The 19,724-nt window shown below is 42.8% G+C and overlaps 1 long non-coding RNA gene across 1 annotated transcript; it reads left to right on the forward strand.

Annotated features, from left to right (window-relative positions):
* Positions 1-957: 957 nt before the first annotated feature.
* On the forward strand, positions 958-19,468 carry LOC139546772 (uncharacterized). Its single transcript, XR_011669269.1, has 3 exons — positions 958-1,100; positions 17,791-17,913; positions 18,023-19,468. It is a non-coding gene; the product is annotated as an uncharacterized lncRNA (long non-coding RNA).
* The last annotated feature ends 256 nt before the right edge of the window (positions 19,469-19,724 follow it).

Here is a 19,724-nt window from a genome sequence, read left to right on the forward strand (position 1 = left end):
TTGGTATGTGTGGCCATGAAGGTATCAAACACACAACCTTGATGTTGTTGTCAACACCATGGTCTAACAACCCACTGAGCCATTGGAATCACAAAATGGACAATCTCTCCATACCATACTGATGACCTTGTTTGCAAAAGTAATAGTGGGTGACAGATTTTTACAATAACATGTTACTCCAGTCTCAGTCAACAAGGCTCACTGAAGTTCCTGTAATATGACATTAAGCAACTATTTCTGGATTCAATGCATTTATACATGATAAACCTTTACTTAGACTTAAATGTATGCCTCTTTATCCTCTTTCAACAGTATTGTACATATTTGTTCATAAAGAGACATATTTAATTAATGTAACAGACAGCACTCCTCTTTGAAGATGGAACCACATTTCAGATTCCCTTGTGTAAAGAACATTTTCAGTTCGAGGCATATTTGCAGCGTTGCTGAAATTGACTGTTTGAACAGGCCCACGCCTCCTCCAAACTGCGTTTTACAATTAATGTCAGGGTCCACATGAACGCCGATCAATTCATCGCTGGCTGACAGATCCAATCATCCAGTGTCTCACCTGGGGGTGAAAGAGCGCTGTCGTACCGGCCAAGAAGTTTTACCTCCTAATCTTATGACAAGGAGTCCTTTGAATCGATGTCAGAGCCCCTGATAAAATATAAGCAATGGCTGTTTTCCAACCACGTAATCCACACACGTTAGATAAATTACATACAGTGACTTTCCCATTTTCAATAAGCTATGACCTAGTTTGTGCTTGTTACTGTGAAAGGATTGACTTGGAAGTAATGAAAACCTGGAGAGCTGGTTTAAGTTAATTGGTGTTTGAAATTAAAGGGATAGGCCTAGTTAAAGTTGAACACAATTGTTTTGGGATAGTCGATGATAATGTTATCCCATGGTGGTAGCTGCAACACTTCTAACTCAGAAGCACAATATCGTCATCTGTATCTTAAACATGTTCTCCACCCTGTAGATTAAAAACCGATTATTTTGTCTCTGGTTTTCAGGCTTCACATGCACTTGGAACGACCTGACCATTTCAGCAGAACACCACACCACTCTGGAAGAAACCAAGTTTGCAGAAGGTCAGTGGCAATTGCATAATGTGTCTGTGAATAGAGTGTGTGGGCCGTAGGAAGCGGCAGTGTGCTGCATGGATAATGGATGACTTTCAGAACAGCGGATTTGGATACAATGCGCTGGGTCAGGATGAAGGGCGCTGTGACCTATCCCGCTCTACAAAAAAATTGTGGGTTAATCCAGTTATATTTCTATCTGAAGTGATGGCGTGCTCTCCTAAGCTATAAAAGCCTGCCTGGATAAAGCATGGCATAGGCCTATATTGTGGGCCTGTATCGTTAAAAACAAGGCTGGTAGCTCCATTTCAATTCCACGCACAGAGAGAAAAAGGAGTCAGAATACACTACATGATCAAAAGTATGTGGACACCTGCTTCTTGAACATTTCATTCCAAAATCATGGGCATTAATATGGAGGTGGTCCCCCCTATGCTGCTATAACAGCCTCACTCTTCTGGGAAGGCTTTCCACTAGATGTTGTAACATTGCTGCAGGGACTTGCTTCCATTCAGCCACAAGAGCATTAGTGAGGTCGGGCACTGATGTTGGGTGATTAGGTCTGGCCCGCAGTTGCATTCCAATTCATCCCAAATGTGTTCAATGGGGTTGAGGTCAGGGCTTTATGCAGGCCAGTCAAGTTCTTCCACACCGATCACGACAAACCATTTCTGTATGGACCTCGCTTTGTGCATGGGGGCATTGTCATGCTGAAACAAGTAAGGGCCTTCCCCAAACTGTTGCCACAAAGTTGGAAGCACAGAATCGTATAGCATGTCATTGTAGTGGCTCGACGACTCATTGCGAGCTCACAGAACAGGGCTCCGGGCAGCCGAGCGGAAATGGAGGAAAACTCGCCTCCCTGCGGACCTGGCATCCTTTCACTCCCTCCTCTATACATTCTCCTCTTCTGTCTCTGCTGCTAAAGCCAATTTCTACCACTCTAAATTCCAAGCATCTGCCTCTAACCCTAGGAAGCTCTTTGCCACCTTCTCCTCCCTCCTGAATCCTCCTCCCCCTCCTCCCCCCTCCTCCCTCTCTGCTGATGACTTCGTCAACCATTTTGAAAAGAAGGTCGACGACATCCGATCCTCGTTTGCTAAGTCAAACGACACCGCTGGTTCTGCTCACACTGCCCTACCCTGTGCTTTGACCTCTTTCTCCCCTCTCTCTCCAGATGAAATCTCGCGTCTTGTGACGGCCGGCCGCCCAACAACCTGCCCGCTTGACCCTATCCCCTCCTCTCTTCTCCAGACCATTTCCGGAGACCTTCTCCCTTACCTCACCTCGCTCATCAACTCATCCTTGACCGCTGGCTACGTCCCTTCCGTCTTCAAGAGAGCGAGAGTTGCACCCCTTCTGAAAAAACCTACACTCGATCCCTCCGATGTCAACAACTACAGACCAGTATCCCTTCTTTCTTTTCTCTCCAAAACTCTTGAACGTGCCGTCCTTGGCCAGCTCTCCTGCTATCTCTCTCAGAATGACCTTCTTGATCCAAATCAGTCAGGTTTCAAGACTAGTCATTCAACTGAGACTGCTCTTCTCTGTGTCACGGAGGCGCTCCGCACTGCTAAAGCTAACTCTCTCTCCTCTGCTCTCATCCTTCTAGACCTATCGGCTGCCTTTGATACTGTGAACCATCAGATCCTCCTCTCCACCCTCTCCGAGCTGGGCATCTCCGGCGCGGCCCACGCTTGGATTGCGTCCTACCTGACAGGTCGCTCCTACCAGGTGGCGTGGCGAGAATCTGTCTCCGCACCACGTGCTCTCACCACTGGTGTCCCCCAGGGCTCTGTTCTAGGCCCTCTCCTATTCTCGCTATACACCAAGTCACTTGGCTCTGTCATATCCTCACATGGTCTCTCCTATCATTGCTATGCAGACGACACACAATTAATCTTCTCCTTTCCCCCCTCTGATAACCAGGTGGTGACTCGCATCTCTGCATGTCTGGCAGACATATCAGTGTGGATGACGGATCACCACCTCAAGCTGAACCTCGGCAAGACGGAGCTGCTCTTCCTCCCGGGGAAGGACTGCCCGTTCCATGATCTCGCCATCACGGTTGACAACTCCATTGTGTCCTCCTCCCAGAGTGCTAAGAACCTTGGCGTGATCCTGGACAACACCCTGTCGTTCTCAACTAACATCAAGGCGGTGACCCGTTCCTGTAGGTTCATGCTCTACAACATTCGCAGAGTACGACCCTGCCTCACGCAGGAAGCGGCGCAGGTCCTAATCCAGGCACTTGTCATCTCCCGTCTGGATTACTGCAACTCGCTGTTGGCTGGGCTCCCTGCCTGTGCCATTAAACCCCTACAACTCATCCAGAACGCCGCAGCCCGTCTGGTGTTCAACTTTCCCAAGTTCTCTCACGTCACCCCGCTCCTCCGCTCTCTCCACTGGCTTCCAGTTGAAGCTCGCATCCGCTACAAGACCATGGTGCTTGCCTACGGAGCTGTGAGGGGAACGGCACCTCCGTACCTTCAGGCTCTGATCAGGCCCTACACCCAAACAAGGGCACTGCGTTCATCCACCTCTGGCCTGCTCGCCTCCCTACCTCTGAGGAAGTACAGTTCCCGCTCAGCCCAGTCAAAACTGTTCGCTGCTCTGGCACCCCAATGGTGGAACAAACTCCCTCACGACGCCAGGTCAGCGGAGTCAATCACCACCTTCCGGAGACACCTGAAACCCCACCTCTTTAAGGAATACCTAGGATAGGATAAAGTAATCCTTCTAACCCCCCCCCCCTTAAAAGAGTTAGATGCACTATTGTAAAGTGGTTGTTCCACTGGATATCATAAGGTGAATGCACCAATTTGTAAGTCGCTCTGGATAAGAGCGTCTGCTAAATGACTTAAATGTAAATGTAAAATGTAAATGTAAATTGTATGCTGTAGTGTTAAGATTTCCCGTCACTGGAACTAAGGGGCCTAGCCCGAACCATGAAAAACAGCCCCAGACCATTATTCCTCTTCCAAACTTGATGGTTGGTCCTATGCATTGGGGCAGGTAGCGTTCTCCTGGCATCCGCCAAACCCAGATTCATCCATTGAGCTGCCAGATGGTGAAGCGTGATTCATCACCCCAGAGAACAATGGTGGGGAGATTTACACCACATTAGCCGATGCTGTACATTGGTGATTTTAGGCTTATGTGCGGCTGCTTGGCCATGGAAACCCATTTTATGACGCTCCTGACGAACAGTTATTGTGCTGAAGTTGCTTTCTGAGGCAGTTTGGAACTCGGTAGTGAGTGTTGCAACCGAGGACGAACAATTTGTACGCGCTTAAGCACTCGGCGGTCCCGTTCTGTGAGCTTGTGTGGCCTACCACTTCGCGGCTGAGCCGTTGTTGCTTCTAGATGTTTCCACTTTACGTTAACAGCACTTACAGTTTACCGGGGCAGCTCTAGCAGGCCAGAAATCTTACAAACAGACTTGTTGGAAAGGTGGCATCCTATGACGGTGCCACGGTGAAAGTCACTGAGCTCTTCATTAAGGCCATTTTACTGCCAATGTTTGTCTATGGAGATTGCATGGTTGTGTGCTCAATTTTATATACCTGTCAGCAACAGGTATGGCTGAAATAGCCGAATCCACTAATTTGAAGGGGTGTCCATATACTTGTGTATATAGTGTATAAAAGTGTTTTAATTCATATACAAATATTGAAAGCATTTAATGAGAACTAAAATATGTGCAACATGAAAATATTGTCTAATTAATTTATGATGACCACTACAAAAGTAATGTCACCAAGAACAGATTCTAACAGTCTTTGAGGGACACAGGATCGATAATAGGTTCAATAAAAGGACAAATGATGAAGTCTACATACTGATGCATGTCTCTATACTGTCGCTGTAACATTCAACATCAGACAACTTCAGAGAAGCTGTGTTTACACCGAAAATAGTAAAACGAGGTGGGGGGGGGGGGGGTCATGTAATGATTCTAAATTTGTTCAAATTGTAGTTCTATTTGTGAGTTATGAATATATTTACAGATCATGGATTTGTAATTTATGGTGAATAGTTGAGATACTTACATATTATGGTTTAATTTGTGAAATAATTTTATGGAGTTATTTAAATATGTTAATGTATTCACAGATCCTAATTTTAAAACACAGCATGGTACACACTGAGAATAAATAAAATCTCACTCCATATTAATCCTCCCAGTAGCATGGAGAGAAGAGCATGTGCCCGGGCCCCAATGTGTGTTGCGAATGGAACAGCAAGCGTATTGGACAGGGACGAACTGTGGTGGTAGAAGGGCTACCATTGGACAAGAGCTGGGCCTGGCTCTGGAGGAGAGGACAGAGGCAGCCTACTCAAATCGCGACAGCGTCGGGGGCGCTTGAGTAAAATCGCTCAGTCACGTAATGTGGACGGTTAATTACACCAGTATAGAAATTAGCAGCAACCATGAGGAATTCGTGCCAAAGATGCAGTGTTATAGTAAGTCAGGTCGGAATGAATGGGAATGTTTCCCAAGGCAACCTAATTTGCTTTAAGGCACATGGTTAAAACTGCATATAGGGCAGTTGGATAAACATGATGCAATGTGCAGGGGATTGAGCTGAGAGAGCAAAGCAGCAGAACCACACTCAAAGACCATGATGCTTTGCTCCATACAGTAGAGTTGAAGTAGAACATGTAAAAGGACCAGAAAGGTCCATGCTATCCTGGAAGTCCCTACACCATTGAAGTTGAAATGTAAAATGATTAAGTTAAGGGTTAAAGTTAGGTCAGGGTTATGGTTAAAGGAAAATTCCATCCCAAAACTCTTTTGGTATTTGTATCATTAGTCCATTGTTGATATAGTCCCAAAATGCTTTGCATGTCAGCAAGCAAATTTAAGATATAGTACCAGTCAAAAGTTGACACATACTCATGTCAAGGTTTCTTTATTTTTATAATGTTTCTACATTGTAGAATAAGTGAAGACATCAACTATGAAATAACACATGGAATCATGTAGTAACCAAAAAAAATTACTTTGAAGGCATGTGGGAGACTTCCCAAACATATGGAAGAAAGTACTCTGGTCAAATGAGACTAAAATGTAGCTTTTTGGCCATCAAGGAAAACGCTATGTCTGGCGCAAACCCAACACCTCTCATCACCCCGAGAACACCACCCCCACAGTGAAAAATGGTGGTGGCAGCATCATGCTGTGTGGATGTTTTTCATCGGCAGGGACTGGGAAACTGGTCAGAATTGAAGGAATGATGGATGGTGCTAAATACAGGGAAATTCTTGGGGGAAACCTGTTTCAGTCTTCCAGAGATTTGAGACTCGGACGAAGGTTCACCTTCCAGCAGGACAATGACCCTAAGCATACTACAAAAGCAACACTTGAGTGGTTTGAAGGGAAACATTTACATGTCTTGGAATGGCCTAGTCAAAGCCCAGACCTCAATCCAATTGAGAATCTGTGGTATGACTTAATTATTGCTGTACACCAGTGGATCCCATCCAACTTGAAGGAGCTGGAAAAGTTTTGCCTTGAAGAATGGGCAAAAATCCAAGTGGCTACATGTGCCAAGCTTATAGAGACATACCCCAAGAGACTTGCAGCTGTAATTGCTGCAAAAGGTGGCTCTACAAAGTATTGACTTTGGGGGGAGAATAGTTACGCACACTCAAGTTTTTTTGTCTTATTTCTTGTTTGTTTCACAATAAAAAATATCTGCATCTTCAAAGTTGTAGGCATGTTGTGTAGATTAAATGATACAACCCCACCCCAAAATCAATTTTAATTCCAGGTGGTAAGGCAATAAAATAGTAAAAATGCCAAAGGGGGTGAATACTTTCGCAAGCCACTGTAGCTAGCTAGGTTAGAATGAGCAATGCATTAATGCAACAACATTCTATAAATGTATAAGCTGGGTTGTGTTTCGGAATTATAGCTAGGTAGCTATGTCACGTTGTCATTTCTCGACAGTAGGCTATCCGTTGTAGCTTACAGCCAATTTGATGATAAAGACTGCAAGTGTATTTTTCTTGTGTCTACACGGAGCAATGCTGGTAATATAAGCTGATTATAACGTTAGACTTTTTGTGCATTGTTACTTCTGGAATTGTGAATGTTATAGTTGACTAACAAGTGTCTATTACAGTGCCTTCAGAAAGTATTCACACACCCTGACTTTTTCCACATTATGTTGTGTAACAGCCTGACTTTAAAATGTATTGAATTTATAAATATATATTGTCACTGGCCTACAATCAATGTCCCATAATGTCCAAGTAGAATGATGTTTATTTTAAAAATGAAAAGCTGAAATGTCTTGAGTCAATAAGTATTCAACCCTTTTGTTATGGCAAGCCTAAATAAGCATGAGTAAAATTGCTTAACAAATCACATAATAAGTTGCATGTTAAACATGATTTTTGAATGACTACCTCATCTCTGTACACCACACATACGATTATCTGTAAAGCCCCTCAGTTGAGCAGTGCATTTCAACCACAAAGACCAGGGAAGTTTTCCAAGGCTTTGCAAAGAAGGACACCTATTAGTAGATACATAACAATAAAACAAGCAGACATTGACTATCCCTTTGAGCATAGTGAAGTTATTAATTACACGTTGGATGGTATATTAATACACATAGTCACTACAAAGATACTGGCATCCTTCCTAACAGTTGCCGTAGAGAAAGGAACTGCAAAAAAATGTGGCAAAGAAATTAACTTTATGTCCTAAATACAAAGTGTTATATTTGGTGGTAAATCCAACACAACACATCACTGAGTACCACTCTTCATATTGTCAAGCATGGTGGTGGCTGCATCATGTTATGGTTATGCTTGTCATTGGCAAGGACTAGGGAGTTTATGATAAATAGAAACGGAATAGAGCTAGGCACAGGCAAAATCCTAGAAGAAAACCTGGTTCAGTCTGCATTCCAACAGACGCTGGGAGACTAAATTCACCTTTCAGCAGGACAATAACCTAAAACACAAGACCAAATATACACTGGAGTTACTCACCAAGACGGCATTGAATTTTCCTTCGTGGCATATTAGTTTTGATTTAAATTGGCTTGAAAATCTGACAAGACTTGAAATTGGCTGTCATTCAATCAATGACCAACAACCAACTTGACAGAGCTTGAAGAATTTTTTAAATAATAATGTACAAATATTGTACAATCCAAGTGTGGAAAGCTCTTAGAGACTTACCCAGAAAGACCTACAGTTTGGGGGGCGCTGGTGAGCAGCAACATGTGAAGACGCTTTTTTGGGGTTAGTCTCTCTTCGTTCTCGGCGCTCCTGTCCAGGACAAGCAATTTACTATTAATACTTGACCAACACCTTCCCTACCATGTTAATTTTGTAACATTTAATTAGGAATCAAACCCAATTCACTCATTTGGCAATTTTTCTGACATTTTTGGCCTTTTCCCCATAAAATGTCGAAACAACAATGCCACGAGTCACAAAAGAGCGGGCCTACTAAAGCCTCGGACTCATCGGACACGGACTCTGATCCCCCCTGACCTACCCAAGGTAATGGCGGCTATCATTAAGTCTGAACAGACGGTGCTGGCTAAGGTGGAGTCACTATTCACTGACCCATCCACTGACCTTTCACGAAACAGGACACCCGTCTGAATAGCCTGAAAGGTGGCGCAAATACTTTTTTTTTTATTGAACTTTTGTTTAACTAGGCATGTCAGTTAAGAACAAATTCTTATTTACAATGACAGCCTACCCTGGCCAAGCCCGGACGACGCTGGGCCAATTGTGCACCGCCCTATGGGACTCCCAATCACGACCGAATGTGATGCAGCCTGGATTAGTTAGTCCGACAAAGTGGTGACACTGGAAGAGCAAGTCACCCGGCAATCATCAGATGTCGTCAAACTTATTTCCAAGGTCGAGGACCTCGAGAACAGCCAGCACCGGAGGAACGGTCGCATTATCTGCGTGAGAGGGGGACTCGAGACCGAAGGTGGATTGCGGTATACCCTGTTCATAGCTAAACTGCTACAGGAAATTCTAGGTCTCGAAATTCTAGGTCTCTATTACATCCCCACCCTTGACCGTGCGCACAGAAGCTTACAGTCCGCACCAAAAAATGGGGAGCTGCCTTTACCCATCCTAATCAAATTCCACTACCTTCAGGAGAAAGAGGATGTCCGTAAGGCATCACGAGTGGCTCCCATCACCCACGACGGCCAGAAGACTTGCATATACCCGGACTGCACAGCGGCAGTCATGAAGAAGAGGTCAGCCTTCAACTAGGTGAAGGGGCTCCTACATCGCTGTCTGCAAACCAAGTTTGGTATTCTCAACCTAGCAGTGCTGAAGATCACTACTCCCTCCGGCAAGCAGAAGACATTCGTCGACCCAACCAGGGCCAAAGAATACATCATCACTCATCTACATCCACAGGACTACAGGCGACATACGACTAACTAGCCATCGTAGGCCCATACTCTGCCCCTGAACCTACACTAGTCATGCTAACGCGACTAAGGACCAACTAGTGAACTCATCTCTTGATTACAAAAGTGCCTCCACCCTGCTGCCAAAACAGGACAGGACAATTATTCCAGTAACTTAACGTTATGAACAATGATGGTATGTATATGATGACATGTTCTCACAAGAACAATAAAGTTGGAATAGTATTTTATTTACAGTACATGGCACGGTTGGCTTTTGCCGACTAGCTGGGGCTGTACAGCCTCGGTGCTGGGTGGCGTAGTACTGATTAGCCTAGTCGCTAACTAAGGCTAACCACTGAGCTCTCTCTTTCCATGCCTTAGTGGGATGCCCTTACTAGCATACTGTGGGCATGTTTAATACCTACAAGTTTGCACTACCAAAGGACCACGTGTATTATTCTTTACTATTTGACTGGTTGGTCCGCATTGGTGCTTAGTGGCTGCTAGCACGGGACCTCAGGTTCTACAGCCGGTAATTAATACCGCAGGATGGGTGTTAATTACCATGCGTTAGCCAATCATTCTTTGATGTTCTGGTTTGTTAGAATGTTTAAATACAAATGTTGGATTATACTGGGTTTGTTTTCCAATAATTTCTTTTTTTTTTATAGATTTTTTTAAGTGATCCCAAGTGGATAGGTGGCTCAAGGGAGCGGGGAGGGACGAGAAATATACCTCCTTTTTTTAAATATATTTTTTATTATCCTTCAAATATGCAGTATAGGAGAGGTAGATGCAGCCTTCCAACAGGGGAAGGCCAGCATAGGGATCTACGGTTCTCTTCTGAGTATTTTGTTGTTTTTAGCAGTTTTTTCTTTTCTTTATATTTTATTACTCTGACCTTTCAGCACACTGGCCATGTGATTGTACTAACATTCATTTCTAATTACTGTGACTATGCCTAATTAACATACTCTATGCTCCACTTGCTTTATCGTCTGTAACTTAAAAGGAATTAACCATGTGGTCAAGCGTAGCCGAGTGTATGCTCGTCTTAAGTCTTTTAGTTGTTTTTCTCCAAGAGACTCATCTCCAGTCCAGCGACCATGATAAACTAAGGAGAGGATGGGTAGACCAAATATTTCACTCCAACTTTGGTGCTCAGGCCAGAGGGGCAGCCATCCTTATCAAAAAAGGCACACCGTTTGTCTCCTCCAAAGTAATTTCAGATACTAATGGCAGATTTATTATAGTGATAGGGAAATTGTTTACCACACAGTTTGTTCTGGCTAACCTCTATGGTCCTAATTGGGATGACGCTCAATTTTTCTCAGACATCATTGCAACACTTCCCGACCTTAACTCTCATCATTTGATACTGGATGGAGATTTCAATTGTGTATTACATCCAAGTCTAGACAGATCCAGACCGAAGCACAACAATATAATTTCAAAATCAGGCGCAGTAATCAACTCATTTCTAGAATCATATAATTTGTCTGATCCATGGAGGAGGAGCAATCCCACTGCTACACAGTACTCCTTTTTCTCTCCAGTCCACCACTCATACTCTAGGATTTACTTTGTCCCGCTGGACAACATAATTCTTCTGTTTGTAGCTAATAGCCAATATCACAGCATCTTTATCTCAGACCATAGCCCTGTCCACCTTTATTTCTGCTTTCCGGACAGTACTGCGTCACAAAGCGCGTGGCCGACTTGACCCACTACTACTATCCCGTAGTGCCTTTAAAAAACTCACATTCGTGTTTTTTTACAGATCGTCACCCCTGACATATCTCATTCTACTATGTGGGAGTTGTTAATTTGTCCCCTTAGATATGCTTTTATTTCATACATAGCGTATGACAATAAACAGCGCACTGAGCGCTTATCGGAGCCATCTCAAGTCATTCTAGATGTAGACAACAGATATGCCTCTTCTCCTTCTCCTGGACTCTACTAAGAGAGACTGCTACAACAATCGGAATTTGACAATCTTTCCACTAAACAAACAGAGCAGCTTCTGTTTAAGTCGAGACAGACATTTTATGAACACAGAGAGAAAGCTGGCAAGTTGTTATCTTACCAGCTTCGACAATCCGCTGCTACTGTAGCAGCACCATACCTGCAATCTGTATTGCAGCTTTTTATTTATTTAACCAGGCAAGTCAGTTAAGAACAAATTCTTATTTACAATGACGGCCTAACCCTAACGACGCTGGGCCAATTGTACACCGCCTTATGGGACCCCCTATCATGGCTGGTTGTGATCCAGCCTGGAATCAAACCAGGGTCTGTAGTGACGCCTCTAACACTGAGATGCAGTGCTTTAGACCACTACGCCACTCGGGAGCTGATTTAACTTCTACCAATCCCAAAGAAATCAACAATCAATTTAAGCAATTCTACTCTGCTCTTTACTCGTGCATTCCTAGACAATCTGGACAGCCTCTGTCTCAATTCAGATGAACAAACTAACATGGATGCCTCAATAAGTGATGATGAAGCTACTCTGGCAATCCAGTCCATAAAGAGCAGTAAAGCTCCTGGGCCTGATGGCTTCCCTATTGAATTTTATAAAGCATTCTCCCTATCCTCAGCTCAACGAAATCCTTTCTAGTCAGAAACTGCCCCAGACACTTACCTAGGCAGCAATTTCGGTTTTGCTTAAAAAGGACAAGAATCCCCTAGACTGTGGCTCATACCACCCTATGAGCCTTTTGTGCTGCGATTAAAACATTCTCAATAAGGTCCTCTCGTGCCGTTTGGAAACAGTAATGCCTAATATAATTAACTCTGACCAAACCGGATTTATCTCAGGTAGGCAACCTTTCTATAATATGTGCCGGCTATTTAATGTTCTTTATTCTGCCCACTCAAATCAAATCAAAATCAAATCAAATGTTATTTGTCACATACACATGGTTAGCAGATGTTAATGCGAGTGTAGCGAAATGCTTGTGCTTCTGGTTCCGACAGTGCAGTAATATCTAACAAGTAATCTAACAGTTCCCCAACAACTACCTAATACACACAAATCTAAAAGGGGTGAAATTAGAATATGTACAAATAAATATATGGATGGCCGAGCGGCATAGGCAAGGTGCAATAGATGGTATAAAATACAGTATATACATATGATATGAGTAATGTAAGATATGTAAACATTATTAAAGTGGCATTCTTTAAAGTGACTAGTGATCCATTTGTTAAAGTGGCCAGTGATTGGGTCTCCATGTAGGCAGCAGCCTCTCTGAGTTAGTGATTGCTGTTTAGCAGTCTAATGGCCTTGAGATAGAAGAAGGGTTTCGACCGGGTTGAGTGGGAATATCTATTTACAGTACTAGACAAATTTGGGTTTGGGCCGTTATTCCTTTCCTGGATTAAGATTTTGTACTCGTTTCCAATGACTTCTGTTTGCACCAACAATGGTACCTCCAGCTTCTTCCCTCTCCACAGGGGTCCCGGTAGGGTTGCTGTTTGTCCCCTTTCCTATTTGATATGGCTATTGAACCTCTTGCTATTGCCCTGCGCGCAGAAGAGAGGATTAAAGGAATACTAAGAGGCGACATAACTCACAAAGTGTCCTAATATTCAGACAATCTCCTTTTATACATCTCTAACCCTATGGAGTCTATACCCTAACTCTTGGACATGATACAAGGTTTTGGGATATTCTCTGGTTATGTATTGTCTGCTTCCAACTCAAACTCTCAAACACATAGATCCCCTGAACGTAGCTCACTCTCCAGATCCCAATCACCTGAATTCTAATCACCTGTTCACACACCTGTATGTCATTATTACACACTATTTAGTTCAGTTCTTTGCACCCCATCACTGTGAGGTATTGTTTGTTTTGAGACACATGTTGTTCAGAGCACTGGGTTTCCTGTGAGTTACACTTCCCGTGTATGATAGTTTTTGCCTGCCTCAATAACGACGCATTTAGCCTATTCCCTGCCTGTACTTTAGCCTATTGGATTTCCTGTTATCAACCTATTGCCTGATCTCCCGGATGACGTTACTAGCATTTTCCCTGCCTGTACTGTTGCCTTTTTGGACCCCCTGTGTATGACCTTCTGCTTGCCCCTGTGGTCCTTTCCAGATAAACAGCTTCTGCGCCCTGCGCTTGAAACTAGCTCTCTGTCTCCCATCGTGTTCATTATAGGTTATAAGTTAAACCTAACAAAAATTGTGCTCCTCCCCATTAATCAGCAGAAGGTATTGGGTATGTCAATTTCACATTTAAGGTGGAGTATCAGGTCTTTACCTATTTGGGGATAAAGGTCAAACACTACTTAGGTCAAACACTTATTTAAGGCTCTGTTTAAAGATAACTTCATAACACTCCTGGAGCGAACTAAGCAGGATTTCATAAGGTGGTCGCCTCTTCCTATTTCATTAGCAGGTTGCATTAATTCTGTTATGACTGTACTACCTAGGGTTTTGTACTTATTCCAAATGATTCCCATTTTTCTGCCAAAGTCAATGTTCAAACAACTGGACAGCTACATTTCCAACTTCATTTGGAATAAGTCAAATCCACAAATGAGAAAGGTATATCTAGAGACCTAAGCCAGTAGGCGGGCTGGGCCTTCCCAATTTTTGTTACGCTACTACTGGTCCACAAATATATCTAAATGTGTTTATTGGGTTTCTACATTTGAAAACAAGGATGGTTCAACTTGGGCCATCATGGAGTTACAGTACAGTCAAGCCTTCCAACTTCTCCTGTCTCACTCTTGTGCTCCCCACTGCCCATGAACCTTGGTACCCATGTTTTGAATCCCATTGTCAAGAACTCCCTTTCAAATCTGGTCCCAATCCCGAAATTAGCAAGCTGCTTTTCTCCATTAACATCTAATCATCTCTTCCCAGCGTCGCAGATTGACACAGCATTCCAGTTCTGGCATAGATAGGAATGGTCTGGTGTTTTTTTATGACATATTTGTTGATTACACATTCGTCTCATTCGATACTCCGAGGGTTGACCATAATATTCCCAATACCCACTTTTTTATATATCTGCAATCTCGCAGCTTTGCCAAAAAACATTTCCCTTCATTTCCACTCTAGCCCACTAAGTGTCCAGTCGACAGGTGCTTAGATCTTATCCCATATCTGAAGGACACAAACTTCAGGTTATATGACATAATACAGAACATTAATCTGCCTTCCTTGGCAAATACAAATTCTGCATGGGAGCAAAACACGGGTGGCGAGCTACCCAATGATATATAGCAACGCCATGTTGAACGTATCCACACCTCATCATTTTGCATAAGGCATGGGCTCATTCAGATCAGTTTTTCACCGTCTCGATTACTCAAATGACAGATTGTCAAAAACATTTCCAAATGTTGACCACAAGTGTTTGAGATGCCACCAGAGTCCAGCGACTGTGGGACACATGTTTTGGTCATGCCAATCTTTGAGTGACTTCTGGGACTCAATTCTTGAGGCATTCTCACATATGTGTAATACAACTGTTAGCCCCAACACGATCACTGCCATTTTTGGGGTACTTTCCCTAGACCAGAATGCTACCACGCGTCAGGTGATGCGATAGCATTTACCTTGTTCCTAGCTCGCCGCGTTGTCCTCTTTCACTGGAAGTCTGCAAAGCCGTCCTCCTTTATGCAGTGGGTTAAGGAAGGGATGTCATCTCTGCCTCTGGAGAAGGTACACTGTGCATGGGTCCTGACAAAAGTTTGACTTAACCTGGTCCCCATTAATACAATACGTGGAGAGCCTGTCTTTTACTTAGTGTAACTTGCATATTTTGGTTAGCAGTCATGTCTGTTCAGGTGGTCATTTATTGTGCTGATAAGATTCATGATACTAATTTGTATTTTTATTGAACTTTTTCCATTGTTTTTGTTTCTATTACTGTTTTTGTTTCTGTCCTATTTAATTACTTGTCTATGTTATCCTTGTATGTTGCCTTGGTGAGTGGGTGGATTGGAGGGAGTGGTGGAGGGAGGGGTGGAGGGAGGGGTGGATGGGATGGAGGGAGGGAGGGATAGATGGGGAAATGAGGGGTTGGGGTTGTACTGTTTTTCTGTTCTCACATCAGAAAATCTATAAACTCAGGGGGCTTATCTAACAAGATATTTATTTTTTTATTTTACAAATGTTAGAAGTTTTCTTCCACTTTGACATAAGAGTATGTTGTGTAGATCGTTGACAAAAAAGGACAAATCCATTTTAATCCCACTTTGTAACACAACAAAATGTGAAAAAAGTGAAGTGGTATGAATACTTTCTGAAGGCACTGTAAGTGTTGATACCCAGTGCCAATATGTAACGTTATAGGCTAGCTACTGTAGTTCTAATGATAAACGCATACAACACATGAATGCAACAACATTTTGTAAATGTATCACCTAGATTGTTTTGGAATTATATGTTGCATGTGTCATTGATATTCCTTGACGGTAGGCTTTCACTACTGTAGCTTACAGACAATTAATTTATTTTATTTTAATAAATTAGCAAACATTTCTAAAAACCTGTTTTTGCTTTGTCATTATGGGGTATTGTGTGAAAATTGTTAAATTTTTTAAATCAATTTTAGAATAAGGCTGTAACGTAACAAAATGTGGAAAAAGGCAAGGGGTCTGAATACTTTCGGAAGGCACAGTATAGATATGGGGGGGAAGTCAGTTCTCAACTTACTATTGAGAGTTAGAATTGTAGAATACACCAGGTGCAATTTCAAAATGTGGTTGTGCATCAGCAGTTTTTCTCTTTTTATGTCAGTCACTAACAGTCACTCAATTAGCCATTTCATCTAAATGTGTAGATTGCAGGAAATTGGCTTTTAAACTGAAAACAAATCTCTCCACACATGGCAAAATTGGTAGAATTGCTGGAAATTAGCTGTAACTACAATAGTTTTCTCTCCGCACCATGGCAAAATGTGTAGAATTGCGGGAAATTAACTTCAAAACATACATTTTTCTCTCCACCGTCAAGAAGGTGGCCACGGAAAGGACTGTTGCTAGAACTTGCAAAATTCTGACCGGTTCATTAATTCGTTTTGGTTCATTTCATAATGAACCAAAACGTCTATTGCTATGCTGATATCTTGGCTCTATTTTACATAGTAGCGATCGCGAAGGAAGGAGGACGCGGGCAGTTCTAGTTCTATTTCACCTCATACGCGCTCCCCTACCTCCCCTAAAATTCCTACCTCAGAATTGCTCTCCAAGGATGGTGACAACCTGCTGACTACCTACTGCTTCAGAGGACTGAAAAGACTGTAAAGAGAACACTCTTTCTTTACCATATGTTTGTCTTTATATAAGAAACTATTGTTAAATAGGAATAAATAATTTAAGCTGTTTTTAGATAGATTTTATATTGACATTGCTAGCTACTTATTTACCTCAGCCTGTCTAGTCAGCTAGCTAGCTAGCCAGACAGTTTTATTTAGCTAACATTATCTAGCTAGCTAATTGTTATTGTAGCTTTCTGTTTGTATGTAGCTTGCAATTTAATGACATCCCTCAAGGAGATTTTCTTTTATCTTTCCAACCAGGCAAAGTACTATGAAGTCACCACTGATCTCGATAAGAGGCACAACATTCTTAGGGGGGCAGAGAAATTCACAATTCAGGGTAACGTTAAGCAGTTAATTTCTATTAAATAACTACAACCATTTAACAACTATTTTCCATCTAGCTAGTTGGTCATCTACATGTCGCTAGCTATACATTTAGTTATATGTCTGTCATATTGAGGTATCTAGCTAAAAGTTAACCCCGATCAATCAAATGGATAGGTGTAAACAATTATGGTAACTCAAAGTGCCCTGAATTCAATGTTTTCGCTAGACTGAGAGAGACCCATACAGAGAGATAGAGAGGAAGAAAGTGACAGAGGGAGAGAGCGAGGTGGGAAGAGAGTGAAAGACAGAGAAATGGAAAGAAACAAAGAGAAAGACAGCAGTGCAAATTTACTTAAACTTTAGTATTTCTATAACTCGACCATCGACTGTACGAGCCACCCAGGAGGTATCCCGTCTACCAAAGCCAGTGAGTTTGGATCAGTCTGATTTTCTGTTCTCAGAAAGGGACCGGCTTGTGTGGCTTGTGTCAGACTGGAGGAACAGGGGCAGGTAAGTCCAGTCACTGGGCTAGAAGACACTAGTGTCCAAAAGGGGCAGGTAAGGCCAGCTAATCTCTGTGGCTGGATAGAGGAGCCTTCGGGGGGTCATTCTTCCGTCACACTCCTGGTTAGACAATTTCACAATTGATCATGCTCAAGCTCTTTTGCAGGTGCAGCATCCAGAAGTAGTTGGCCTCCTCGCGGTGGGTGACATCGCCATGCAGTCAGCAGTACCAACACTGGCCAAGGGGTTTGTCCAGATAGTCAATCTCAAGGCTAACCACGGGTTCACGGTAAGTAACCTTCACTGCCAGGTAGGTACTGTTAAGGTGTATGACTCCAGTGGTCATGACACCACCTCAGAGTTTCTCTCACAACTCACCTCTCTCTTATCTTTTCCAGGGACCTCTGTGACTGTGGAGTGGCCAGCAGTCCAGCAGCAGAAAGGGGGCACAGATTGTGGGCTGTGTGCTATTGCAAACAGTCTTACTCTCTGCAGAGATTAGGAACCCTCCATGGCACGATATCATCAGAAATCCATGAGAAAACATATTTTCAGGCTGGGCGCCTGGCACCATTTCCCAGTCCTGATTCCAGTCTCCGTCCTGGGTCCAGGCCTCCCAAGGTGTCCACACCCTACACAACAGAGGTCAGCTGTTAAAAAAACGTATCTTGGCCTGTACCTTGACATGGTGAGATGGCTTCCAACTAAACCAGGCCCATGTTATTTAAAATGAAGTATCCTTTATGTTTGCTTTTCTATCCCACCACCCCTGACTGAGACTGGCTGCCTGTCGAGGACAAGTGACAGGAAGAACTAGCCGCAGCACCTGTCTCTTGATTTTGCCTCTTCCCTCACTCCTCATCCTTTCACTCTTTCTCTCCTCTCCCTCCGGACGACATTCTGCATCTAGTGTTGAGAACAAGTGACAGTCAGAACCTCCCAACCACACAGCACCCACCTCTCTATTCCACACACCAGAATTAAGTATCTCAGCCTGATTGCCATGTGAGAGTGCAACAAAAAAAGTGAAAATAAATTAATGACACGCCAGTATCACAAAAAGATACATATATTTATATATTTAAATCTTAAATATTGCCAGCTTGGTTTTCACAGCTGTTTCACAAGGTGTTCGTTGCTGTAAACTGTAACGTATCCCTTGATGGTATTTGTTAGTTCAATATTATTCATTGTTGTATACTAGGACCTACAATATGTACATATATATTCAACCACAGGGGTGTACTAATGAGCTATGTGAGATAGAAAATAATCATAATAGAAGAAAACTGAAATAATATTACAAAAAACAAGGGAAGGGAAGCTCAAAATAAAAACATGCCAGCCAGACAAGCCAGTGTATGAATCAAACTGATTTGCGTATGAATGTAGTGGAAATTAGCTGACTTTGGGATCTGTAAGATAAGTAATAATGTGTCAAGCAGATTACATGTTATCTTTGCTATTTCCCGAAACGTAGCAACGTTTAAGACATTGATTTCATATTGTTGAAATGTTACCAAGGTACCCAAAAGTGGTTTGAAGTAATGTTTTCATCTTATTAGCTAAACAAAACTCATTTAAACAGCAAAATACTCACGGAAATCAGCTTTGTTTAACATAGCGGGATGAAAATAACAATTTAGGCTGTAATGATCACCAAAAATTGACGCATTAGGTCATCATACTGTTGAAATAGCAACGGATGCTAATAGTTTATCGAATCCCATTGTGACACAGAGGGGGACGCTTTTTGGCTGGGGGACATTGTTTGGCATGACAGGCCCCCCAACCAAATCTTGCTTTGGGCCCCCAAAAGGCTAGAGGTGTAACTTTACACATCACAACATTCAAGTCAAGTCTATTTCTTATACGCACAGAATATACTGGCTGGGCACAGAATACAGCCAGTGTATTCCGTGCGTATGAGAAATAGACTTGACTTGAATTTTGTGATGTGTAAAGTTATAACTAGCTAGGCCTACATATTTGGAATTGGATTTTCTGTAAATGACAATATATATTTTTTATAATACCTAGCAACCTCTTGCTGGGAAGTACATGTGCGTTTCACCCAGAGGAGGTTGATGGGAGGAGCTA

Source organism: Salvelinus alpinus, chromosome 20 (assembly GCF_045679555.1).
Source record: "Salvelinus alpinus chromosome 20, SLU_Salpinus.1, whole genome shotgun sequence".
In the NCBI taxonomy this organism is placed as follows: domain Eukaryota; kingdom Metazoa; phylum Chordata; class Actinopteri; order Salmoniformes; family Salmonidae; genus Salvelinus; species Salvelinus alpinus.